The 12329-nt window shown below is 39.7% G+C and overlaps 1 long non-coding RNA gene across 1 annotated transcript in view; it reads right to left on the bottom strand.

The window, feature by feature from the left end:
- LOC135983983 (uncharacterized) overlaps nucleotides 1-7691 on the bottom strand; it is a 71204-nt gene extending 63513 nt beyond the window's left edge. The window contains exon 1 of the long non-coding RNA XR_010601879.1: nucleotides 7559-7691. This is a non-coding gene — a long non-coding RNA (uncharacterized LOC135983983). The remainder of the gene's footprint in view (nucleotides 1-7558) is intronic.
- Between the last annotated feature and the right edge of the window lie 4638 nt (nucleotides 7692-12329).

The raw sequence follows: 12329 nt of genomic DNA, 5'->3' as shown, positions 1-12329 counted from the left end.
ACTGCCCTCACTTTTATCTCCTCCTAAAGCTCTGAAGAAGCCCCCTTGACCAGTCTGCTGCCTCAGTTGTGTCCACTGCTTTAAATAGCAGTGCAGTGCCGGGGGCAGAGAGATCACAGGAGCTGTCACAGGAAAAGGGGAGAGATCACCAAAAAAAAAAAAAAAAGGAGACACCACAGACTAGGTGAGAAATACAGAATGGGGAGAGAGAAAAAAATAAATATAAAGCGTATAGGAGACAAGGGATGAAGGTAAAGGAAATGCTATGACCATATGTGAAAAAAAATGTAATTTGAGTTCAAAGGAAGATAAAATAGATACAAAGGGCCTGATTCCTGACAGTTTTGCAGATTCTGCAGTCATTTACAGCTATGCAAAAAAAGATGTAAAATACTATAGATCAGAATGCATCAGTCCAGAAAAAGGAAAAAGAAAAAGAAAAAAAATTGTGTGGGAGCTAATTCTTCACAAAAAAAAGGAGAAAATAAGATTGGAAGAGGAGTTCTGGGGCAGATAGGAGAGAGAAATGGTGATTTATAAAAAGAAAAAAAATGAAAACTAGAAGAGACATTTGGTTTTAGAAAAATATATTTTAAAAAATAAAGGAACATTGTAATATTTATATGATCCTAAATATTTTTCTTAAAGTAATGAAAATTCTATGTGGCACCTGTAGAGTAGCATCCTGTAGAATACATATGTTTGTGTTCCTTTTTTTTTAATAGTTATGCATCATTTGGCTTTGTTACAATGACTGGCTGCTGAGGACTCAAATTTTATATATATAAATACAATGAACGACTAACTGGCATTCTCCTGTAATTACAGGAAAGGTGTTCCGCAGGATGCAGGTTGGTATTTATCTGTCATAAAAGCATGTATTTTGAACCTAAATAGGTTGACTGTGTTGTAGTGCACACTCACCACCAGAGCCCCCTCCACTCCCCCCACATTGTTGCAAGGGTCTTCATCTACAGACCCCTGTAGCCATCTCCTACTGTGCACACCTCAACCCTGCAGTTGAGTAGCATATAATTCAATCCCTTTGGGGGCAACAAACACTCAAACTAATATATACAGTCTCTTATTAAATCAGCTTTTCCCCTGGGATCTGTCTTCAGTCTCCTTTCACAATCAGTCTGGAGTTGTTTTCTCCAACTCTGGAGTGAGTACTGGCCCCCCTCACCCTGAATTCATGAGGTGTTTGTTATTCTGTAATTGCTAGCTCAATCCCTTCACAAAACATTTTCTTCTTTCTGCACTCCTCCCTTCAGACGGAACTCTGTCCCTTTCGTGAGGCTCAGGAATTTATTAAGTTTTCACATAATGTCTCCTAGTACTGTCCCTCTGGATGAGATGTAATTAATTAATTATGGTACAGGTACAGCAGATGCAATTTATTGGCTCATAGCCCTTTCTAGCCCATGATAGGGTTTCACCCATCACGAATTCTCTTCCATGTTTCTGTATTTTATTTTACTTTCTGGCAAATGGCCAATTTCAAACACAAGCAGAGTGAGGGGCTGTTTGGGAGGGGTCACCTGATTGTTTGGGGTCTTCAATCTATAGTTCAGGGCTAGTCTGATTTCCCTTTCTTTGACTTTGCTGAAGTTATAGCAGACACTGATTTAGTTGTGTATGATTGCTACAACCCTAAAGTGTAATTGATTATTCCGTTCTTCTGTATGTAATTTGGCTGCACCCCAGTTTGAGGATATGTCAACACCTTCTCCAGATATCAAAGTTCTGTAAATACACTTGTGTAACAAATTATATAAATGATGTGCATTTTATGCTTCAAAGTTAAAATAAGTTTTTAGCTAAACCTACTGAAGTCACTGGGATTGAATGGGTGTAATTGAGGATGGAATTGAGGACTTGTCTACATGGTGCAGCAATGCACACCAGAGGGATGTGAATTCTAATTCACACCAATTTGTTGCACCCTAAGTGGCCTTTGTAGACCCTGACACTAGGGAACTTTTAGTCTGTGCCAGCAGGGTCTACGTAGGGCAGTTAGTATGCAACATGTTGATGCGCATTAGAATTCATGCCCCTTTAGTGCAGGTTGCAGCACTGTGTTTATAAGCCTTGAGCTCACTGCTTCAAAATCAATGTGTGTATATTGTGCATAGAAATGCTTTTATGTTACCGTATTAAAATCCCTGATCCTCTCAATATCAAATGTTCTATTTTGTATTGCCAAGTTACTGAATTCATATGAGCCTGTTAAACTTGTACTAAAAAGTAGATTAGGCAATTAACAAGACAAAGTAGAGCTTCTACAAAGCAACCAAAAACATATTAGAAAATATCCCAAGGATTTCAAATCTCATTTTACATATTAAAAAAGAGCTAGCTATTTCAAAATTCTGGTTAAAGAAGACAAAATTTGGGCTACTTTGCCCCCTTATCTACTGTTTGCATTTCAGAGCTCCCATGTATGGTTTATGAACCCAAATTATTCTTCATTGCTTCCTTTTTAACTACACCATTTCTGCTGAACATACCAGATCCTGTCGTATGTACCTAATTAATGTGTTAATATTCTAGCAAAGACATTTCAGAAAAGGCTCTAGAACAAAGACATTGCACAGCCTGGGCAAGCTCCATCAGTTTAATGCGGCCAATTCCATGCTTAATCCTTTCCTAGTCTTGCACGTATCACAGAGTTACGTGGCTGAGCTGCTCCTTTTTTAACTTCATTTTCACAGTCAAATGTATTGCATCAGGTCCTGAGTAACACAGACCTACATCATCAGTGACTGAGCACGTTGAAGACAAAGCACGAGAAAAAGTAACATTTAGGCCTGAGGACCACCTGAATATTTTATGAACTATTGAGAATCCAAATATCAGAGCTTGTGATTAAAGTATGGAAACCCTTCATGTGTCTTTTTGTGTTTTTTCACGGTGTTACTTTGATAAAAAATATACATTACTATGCTTTTAAAATGCATCTTTTCAGTCTCCTTGAAAAAAATGTATTTAGTGATTTTTAAATTTAACACACATCAATAATTCCCTGAGACCTTCCAAACAACAAAGGAGCTTATCCAGCCCTCTTAAGTACTATGAATAAGGAGCAATTTCAAAGGCATCCATTGACAAGAAAGTTGTGGGTGATTTTGGTAAAACAAGTTTATTACTGAATTCCTATTCATTTGATAAAGAATTCTCTTTTGTACTGACTGACTCAGGGGGAAAAATCTGCTCTAGGTTAGCATATGTGCGAAGCTGAAATATTAATCCTGATCGTGGACCTTCTGTAATAGGAGACAGGAGAAAAGTGGCCCTGATTTTTTATTTCCTTGCATTTGGTGGTAGAACTTGTATCTGTGCAAAGTGGGTGCAAAAATTACAAAATCAAAATGGTGGCATTTTTCATTTATGTTGTGAAGGAGAATCAAGCCTGTTGTGTTTATACATGAAAAGTATCAACCTGGCATACTCAGATTCTACAGAATCTAGTCCTTCATTGTTTTGTGATGTGAACTTTCAAAATGTGAAGTGAAATACACTGTTGTCTTCTTTAGTCTGCAGATAGTGCTAAAACAATGACGCTGGGATACATGAACTCACAAGCTCCTATTGATCTAATTGGCAGTGTTGACCCTGAAGGCTAATGGTAGCCTTTTATGTGTCATCATTTAGTTATTTCATTGGTGATGATTTTATCAGATGGGATGAGTTACCGGGAAGGAAGAGGAATTGGAAGTTGATGTACCAAGGGAAATGCAGAGGGAAGAGGAGTGATAGAAACATAGACGTGTGGAAGAAACAGAGAAGAAAGAGGGGGAAGGAGAAAAAGAGAAAAAACACCAGGCAGAAACAGTGGTGATCCTGAAGATGAGAATATATTTCCTCCTCCCCCAAGTAATGCTAAGTGCAGCTTTACATGCAGACCATGGTCTTTGTGCAAATTTCCTGCTGCCAGCTGCAGGTTCTTCATTTATGTCCTGGCTCATGGACCATAATTAAAAATAGAATTGTGTTGGACCATTGGCTCATTTCCTGGAAGGCCAGATTGCCAGGTGAGGCTTTTCTGTGATGCTCAGAGCAGTACTAACGGTCTTCAGATGAAAAAGAGCTGACACACTGAAGGATGTTTGTGAATGGAGGGGAATGAAAAGAGAAAGATAAAAATCTTGGACGGAACCTGAAAAAAAGTATTTTCAATCCCTAATATGTATATGAGCTGTGCATTGGAAATAAAGTCCCTAAAATAGTTTAATAGCCACTAAACTGACATCTATTGGACTCAGTGTAATTTTATGTTTAAAACCTTGTTTTGGGGAGGGAAGTCCATTAGGCAATCAAATAGAAACATTTGAAAGAAAAAAATCCTACACATTTCAGGTAATAATCATATGGACTATCACCCAGCATAATTTCATCCTGAACCAATGAATGACTAATTTCTTTATATCTGTTCAATAAATATTATTTCCTGTGAATTAGTATTAGAAATGAGAGAAATTAATGTATTAAATTGTGGGTATTACCAGCTTGCTTTTGGAGACTTAGCAAAGGTGTGAGTGTCTGATTTAATGTCAAGTAGCAGAACCATCAGTATAAACAATGTTATACAAATTTGGGAGTCATTTCCAAAAAAGAGAGAGAAAGGAGATGCATATATGGAATAAATCAATCCACTATAGGAAGATGTATAAATAGTTTTTTAATCTGTTCTCAAGAGTTTCAAGGAAAGGATTATCTCCTAATTAGGGCTGGCGGGAGAAAAGAATTCCTTCTTGTAAATAAATTAGAGCTTTAAAATTTGGTTTTGCTCCACATCAGTGTGAAATCAAGTTGATCTTTTGAAAATTTTCACAAAAATGCACGATAGAGTCCGAGTCACAACTACCATTCCAAAAACCCAATGGTTAGGACATTCACTTGGGATGTGGGAGACCTAAGTTCAAGTCCCTATTCTTCTTAATTTATACTAGGAACTTGAGCAGGTCTCTCACTTCCCAGGTGAGTCTCTTTCTCTATCCAGAAATTCTATCCCAGACATGAGGGAATTTTGTTGAACCCAGTATGTTTCCACAAAGAAAAAAAATGGTTTGGACAAATTGGTATTTTACAATGGGAAAAAATGTTTCTTTCACAAATTTCCACCCAGTCTACTCTTAGCCCATAAAGAAATGAATCATTTGTATGATTGGCCTCAATTTCTTTTTTCCTACTTCATATGAATCTCATCTTAACCAATTGCAAACTGAGAGACAAAACTGTTGTAACATCTTCCCAAGGGCCTTTTGTTAATTTTGTAAGCACCAAAGAGGATTATTATTGTCTCATATTTATTTAAACAATAGTTCTGGTAGATTAAATTAATGCCTCATTATGCTAACCTACTGCAATATTAATGTGACACTAATGTTAAGCATGCTACTGCTACCAAAACTTTTATAGTTAAATACAGATAATTAAATCGCTGAGGTAGAAATATCTGTCCTATTGTGTTACTCTGAGTCAATAATAAAAGAGTCTGTTTTTAACTTATTTCAGTCCTGCGTGTACCTGTCTGTTTTTCTAGGAACATAGATGCTGACATGATTCATTCTAGGCTAATTATGTTGTAGCTTCAACCAGGTGCTATTTGAACTTAACTTTGATGATGCTGGCATTTGTATGTTTGTGTGTGTGTGTAGTAATTCATACAAATGCTCATATCTATTGACTGTGGAATTTATTTTTTTTCACTATTTCTCTTCTGCATCAACAGGCATCTGAGATGTTTCTGACATTTCAAGTAAATCTTACCTATTTCTTCATTCCCTCTAAATGTCCATTTCCACGGTATATCATTTTGATTCTAGCGTGGAGTTAATGGTCTAAGAACACTAGTGTTAATTGTGAATAAGTCCACCAAAGTCCACAGAGTAACACTAGTGAGAAGAGAATTGGTCCCATCGGCTCTTGCTGGCTTTTAGTCTGTTCCCAGCTGGACTGGTTGCCTGTCTGTCAGTGACTGTGTAATACAAGTTATACTAGGAAAAATTAAAACTAGAGGTGGGCAAATGTTTTCAGATTAATAGTTGATTTGCCAAAATGCGCAGTTTTGGATAGATCTGCAACTATTTGTGCATTTGACATGAATTCATCAAAGAGATTCATAAAGGAAAACAAAATCAGGCTAGATTCCTGAAATGGGATGGGGGGGGAGGGTCAAGGACTGGAACCTGCATGTCTTCCCCCCCCCCTGTGCATCCTAATCACTGGGGTCTAGAGTCTCTCTCTCTCTCTCTCTCTCTCTCTCTCTCTGTGACCAAATAACTAATCAAGTACTTCACACAAAGTCATCAGGACAGAAACCTTAGAATAACCTGAAGCCTGGTGGTTAAAGCACACACCTGAGAGAGATGAGACTTGGGTTGAAGTCCTTAATTCAGAGTGGAGATTTGAACCTAAGTCTGCTATATCCCAGATGAGCATCCTAGCCAGTGGACTAAAATTTATGTGCCCCTTTCACCTCTGTTTTGTGAATGAAACCTTTATTTCCTTTGCTCTTTATTAAAAATAGCAGAAATTCAACATTTGGTTTTGAATCAAACCAAGTGTTTCATTCAACTGCTGGAGAACCATGTAATTAGTTATTGATCCAGCTCTATGTCCCAGTTTCCCACTTTAAGACAGCCTATCTTTGGCCCAAGTGCCAAGAGCCAGGAGCATTTTTTTCCCTTCCACTCTTTAAGTGCTTTCTAGTGGTGGATGCTCCTAACCTTTAACTGGTATTATCAGCTGTGAAGATGTCCCTATTATTAACACCACTGATCATTCTAAAAGCTTTATATGATGCAAAGCTATTTCCAGATAGCAGCAGGAGATGTGAAATTCCCTTCCTAGGTTCACAAGAATGAAGTGTGTACTTCAGAAGTTATACCTGAGTTACTTCAATGGGGTGTTAACCCATCTGAAGCTAGACCCATGAGCTTATTCAACCACCATTCCACCTCTTCTTTTCTACATTTGGCTAGATTCTGTATAATTTCCAGTTCTTACAGAGGGGGTCCAATTCCATCTAATACATACATAACTCCTTATTGTACCTTATCTTTGACTTGGTTCTTCATTCTTTTTTAAAGGTTTATCCCTGGTGAAAATTCTAGAATATACTGAGTGGTATTGCTCTATTGCAGTGTATATAATAACATGAATTAGTTCCTGGGATAAAATTTACTGAATTATTTCAATACAGCTGAAGCTGTTAGAATGATCTTGTAATCATTAACATGGTCACATAATCCAGTGCAGTGGTGTTACTTAAATTGGAGATGCCACATGATTTAGCTCTAACATGCCACATAGCAGAAGCATTCTTGATGGTAACTGTTACCTGGGGTTCTTTCAACCCAAAGCTCTTGGTAACTTGGTGTGAGGTGGTGTCAGGAAATAAATCAGGGGAGACACGGCCGTCCGACCGATAGATGGCTGACACAAACTGGACAACACAAGAGTGCTTTCACTTAAAGCTAAACTTTACTTAGTCTCAAGCATTTATACACATCCGCAACAGATTAGTAAAACACCCCCAACCCTTGATAATTACCAAAGCTGAGTGTGGCTCTCGAGTGACACAGTGGCAGGATTCCTGTGGCCAAATCTTCCATCTGCCAGTGGGGACCGCAAGATGTATCCAGAGGGAGAGTCCCAAACGAGTCCAACTATCTTGAACTTTCCCCCCTTGTTTATAAATTAGTAATAGAATGACATGTCCCTTAAAGAAAACTTGTTAAGTAAGCAGTTTCAATGGTCAAGAAAGAGGTTCCTTCTGATTATTGATTAACCAGGTGTGGGTTTTTTCCAGAGTTTGCAGCCTTGAGACCCCAATAGACATTCCTGGGGCACATCCTGCTCTTTTAAAATGCATGTATCAGAACTTTAACACAATTCTTATCAGGAAGGACGCAGGGTCAAGCTGCCCTTTCTGTGGCACCCCAAACCCCCCTCCCCTCCTGCCTTGGTCAAGCTGAGACTGCTTAATAGGTTGCTTTTAACAATAAGCCATAGTGGTTTCAGGCACTTTACTGGTTTGCCAAAATCTCCCCGTACAGTGACCAGTATATCTCATCACTCCCCCTGCTTCCCTATTCTCAGCTCTCAGTTTTTGATGCTCTAGAGAACAATTAAATGAAAATAAAGATGATTTAATCCACTGTATATTAACTTTGACTCCTGCTCAGCAAAAATTGTTTTTGTGATTGATTTTTTTTTCTTCCTCTTTTTGCAAAGCAAACAGAAGAAATAGAAGAGGAACAGATACAATTTTGTGTAGGTTTCTTAGCTGTTGTTTTTCTTCTTGTGACATTTTTCTGCCCTACAACACTTTAGAGATCAATACTCTCCACTGAAATGAAGTTATAAACATCCTGCCATGAGAAGTCAGCTGTAGGCTCCTGTCCTTTGCTGTTTTGCTTAACAGACAAAGTCTTTTGCCTTTTTTAGCTTCAAAAAAGGTCACTGACTGGTCTTAGTATGGCTATTTCCTTCTTCCGCCAGTCCCCTGAAAAACAAACAAAGAAACAAACAAACAAAAAAGACTTGTCCACATTATAATACATTGGTGGACTTTTGGGGTAATAAACATGTTCTGTGACGCTCCCAGGTATTTTTTTTTTGGTACATATAAATCAGGCTACAATAAATCATTCTTTTGATGGAGGGTATAGATATGTACCATATCATTTATTAATAAATCATATGATTTGCTCTTACAATGCCTGTGGGATTCTGGCTTGAGTGTCCACCACAAATATATACTTTAGATGACATATGTCAAAATGCATTGCTGTTAGAAACTAGAATGGAAATCTACCATACAAAAGAAATAATAGTAATAATAATTAGGGCTCCATGTCTGTCGCAGAAGTCACAGATTCTGTGACTTTCCGCGACCTCCGTGACTTCTGCAGTGGCCAGTGTGACCGACCCCAGAGCTGCCCAGGCAGCTGGCTCTCTGGGGCCAGCTACTCAGGTGGTCCAAGGGACAGCCACACGAGACGCTGGTGGAGCAGCCCTGGGGACAGCCACACCAGCCGTACTTTGCGGCCCTGGGCAGCAGTCCCAGGGTGGCCAGAGCATCCATAGTCTGCAGCCCAGGGCAGCTGTTGCCACTGGCCCCAGTCACCCCACCCAGCAGCATCGCCCCCCACTCCAGTCATCCCCAGCAGAACCCCCATGCCCCTCCAGCGCCACTCTCCCAGCCCCCAAGATTTAATCACAAGTATTTTTAGTATAAGTCATGGACAGATCATGAGCCGTGAATTTTTGTTTATTACCTGTGACCTGTCGGTGACTTTTCCTAAAAATTCCCATGACTAAATTGTAGCCTTAATAATAATAACAGTTTCATCACAGTTTGCCAGCCTATATTGTATATTTTTTAAGACTGATGAGCTGCTGCTCATCAAATTTCCTTTCATTTCAATTTGATTTCATTTGTGACAATGAAGCCTTATTTCATCATCACTGAAAAGCCCTAACTCTTATGGTTGTCAGTAGTTCATTCAGCTATTATCTGTTGGCTGCCAAAAGTTCTGGACATTGAACAGAATAAATATTGTCCTAGATAAACACTTCTATTTTTCTGACCTGCATTTAGAAAAGATGGTTAAACCTTCAGTGAACAACTTATTTTCCAGTTGGCTTCCCAACAATTTTCTCTATAGCCTCTGTTTGGATGGTGTTTAAATGAACAATGCATTTTTCTTATCTAAATTGAAAAACATAACTACATGGAATAAAATTGGACCACATTCTCCATTATTAATGTAGCTCACCAGAACCATCTCAAAGGCATGAACAAAAGTGACATATTATGTATAATGGTGCCGGTGAATGGGAAAAAAATATCCTAGATGGCTTATTACTAGCTACAATTACATAAAGTGCTGAGGCCCATTACTACAATATTGCTCCTTGCTTCATTATCAGTACTTTATCTTATAGCTATCTGATGCCCTAGATAACTTAAAGCCAAACTCTACTCTTCAATGCACGCACAAAAGTTCTATTCACTTCAGTGGGAGTCTAACATCTCACTGGAATTATCATGGTGCATGCATTGCAAAACGAGCTATCTTCCCCATTGCCTGAGGCCATTTCTGCCTGAGTCACATGGTGGTCTATCTAGCTGAGGTTGTAAATGACTAGGAGCAGGGCCTTTAGCTTTAATTTGAATGCCAGGTACACCAATGATGCTCTCTGTAAATATTAAAGTCGGCAATATCTGAATGGAATTTGGTCCCTAGTATTACTTTTGCTTTGGGAAAAAAACTTTGACCTGGTCTATACTACAAAGTTAGGTCAACATAAGCCACTTTGTGTTGACCTAGCTGTGCATGTGTCTGTACTTAAATTTCTCTCCCACCGATGTAAGAGCCCTATTACAGTGAAGTAGTCACCACCACCTCCCTGGGCAGCATTGAACCATGGTCCATGTACTGGGGTTGAAGCACTGTGAGTGTAGAAACTGTGTTATGTCGACTCTAACAGTTCTTAACCAGCAGTCCCACAATGCCTGACACTGGCCACTCTGTTCACAATTGTGAACTCCACGGCCCCAGGGTAATGGAGACCTGAAAGCTCCCCTCCCCTTTAAAGCCCTGCGAATTTTTGAAATGCCTTTTCCTGGTTACCCAGTTTGGCAAGCACACTTAGCAGCTCTCCACTGTTGTGTGCAACTGCCCAGCTGACCACGTCAGTTACATGCTCCAGATGTACTCAGGCTTGGAATAGACAGGAGATATTGGATCTCCTGGTCCCGTGGGGAGAAGAGGATGTGCATGCACAGCTACAGACCTGACAGAGAAATGTGGACATCTATGAGCAGATTGCATGGGGGATATAGGAGAAGGGGTACGATTGGGACCAGAGGCAATGCTGCATGCAAGTGAAGAAACTGTGTTAGACATATTAGGAGACTAGGGAGGCCAACAGTCAGTCCACTGCCAAGTCACTGGCCTGCCACTTTTACAAAGAACTGCAGCCATACTTGGTGGAGATCCCACTACCACCCTGCAGACTGCCATGGATACCTCAGAGGAGCCCAAGTTGCAGGCTACTGACATGATCAGTGAGGATGAGAAGGAGGTAAAGAAAGAAGAGGAGGAAGACAGGGGACACGCGACTCAGGAGTGCAGCTATGCCATCAGCGTGGACATCTTTGAGACTTCACCGCAATCCAGTCAGCCCTGACAGTTGAGCACAGGTGAACCTGATGTAGGTGAAGGAACTTTATTCGATAAGAGTGTAATTGTATTTCCCATTACAATTACGTACTGATTGTAGCCCCAACTTAGCAGGACACAGCTATTAACTTTTCATTAATTTATTTCTACCAGAACAGATAGTGATACAAGAGAAGTAGCATTATTATCTGCTTTTCATTCCCTTGTAGAATTAGGCAAGGCAGATCATATGGTGAAGTTTGTTTATGTACACAGAGACATCCCCTGAATCCTCCTGACAGAACTCTATGAGCTTTCAGGGAGGTACTCTGTAATCCTCTCGCAAAGATTTCTAGGGATGGCAGCTTTATTTCTTCCTCCACAGGAGGACACTTTCCCATGCTACTCAGTGATCACTTAGGCAGGCACCATTGCACTACACAGGCTAGTAGTGTACAAGCCTGGGTTCTCTGGGATCTGAATAGCAGCTGTACTCTCTGTACCTTATATACCTCAGGAGTGAGATAGCAGCTAAAATCTCCTGTGCCAATGGAAAATGGTGCCAGTATTCAGTGCTATTTCCCTATACACTTAGTTTTATGCAACTTAGCAATTCCCTCCTCATTTCCCTCACTTCTGGTGTGCCATATTCAACATAGTTAGTGCTGTAAGTGGCACCGTGCACAAGCACTCCAAAGAGGAAGTGTCAATAAGCATATGTTATGTAAAACTTTAGGGGAGCAAGGGAAGAGAGTTCTGAATCTTCACTTTCACTTTCCTTTGTCTATACAAGGGGTCAGCAACCTTCAGCATGTGGCCCATCAGGATAATCTGGACCTAATGGTTCAACAATCAGTGCCTTGCCTCCTTTTGCAGTCCATGGAGAACTCCTTGACAGCACCTCCCTACACCCTCCTCAATGTTCTACAGCCCTAACACTACCACTTCACCCCAGGGGACATTAAGGACAACCACAGCTTCATATATACTGACCTGTGAAAACCACGGTTGCTGGATATGTAGGTAAAATAGACATGAATGTTCTTTTCCCATGTTAAGATATGTTCCATTAATTTATTAAGATAGTAATGTATTTGCTTTTAAATTGCACAGATGTTTCTTTGCACTGCTTTTCTTACAGAATAAAATTCT

The sequence above is a fragment of the Chrysemys picta genome, chromosome 1 (genome assembly GCF_011386835.1).
Source record: "Chrysemys picta bellii isolate R12L10 chromosome 1, ASM1138683v2, whole genome shotgun sequence".
NCBI classification, from domain to species: domain Eukaryota; kingdom Metazoa; phylum Chordata; order Testudines; family Emydidae; genus Chrysemys; species Chrysemys picta.
Note: the sequence above shows the minus strand (reverse complement) of the source record. Positions and strands in the feature narration are given on the sequence as shown.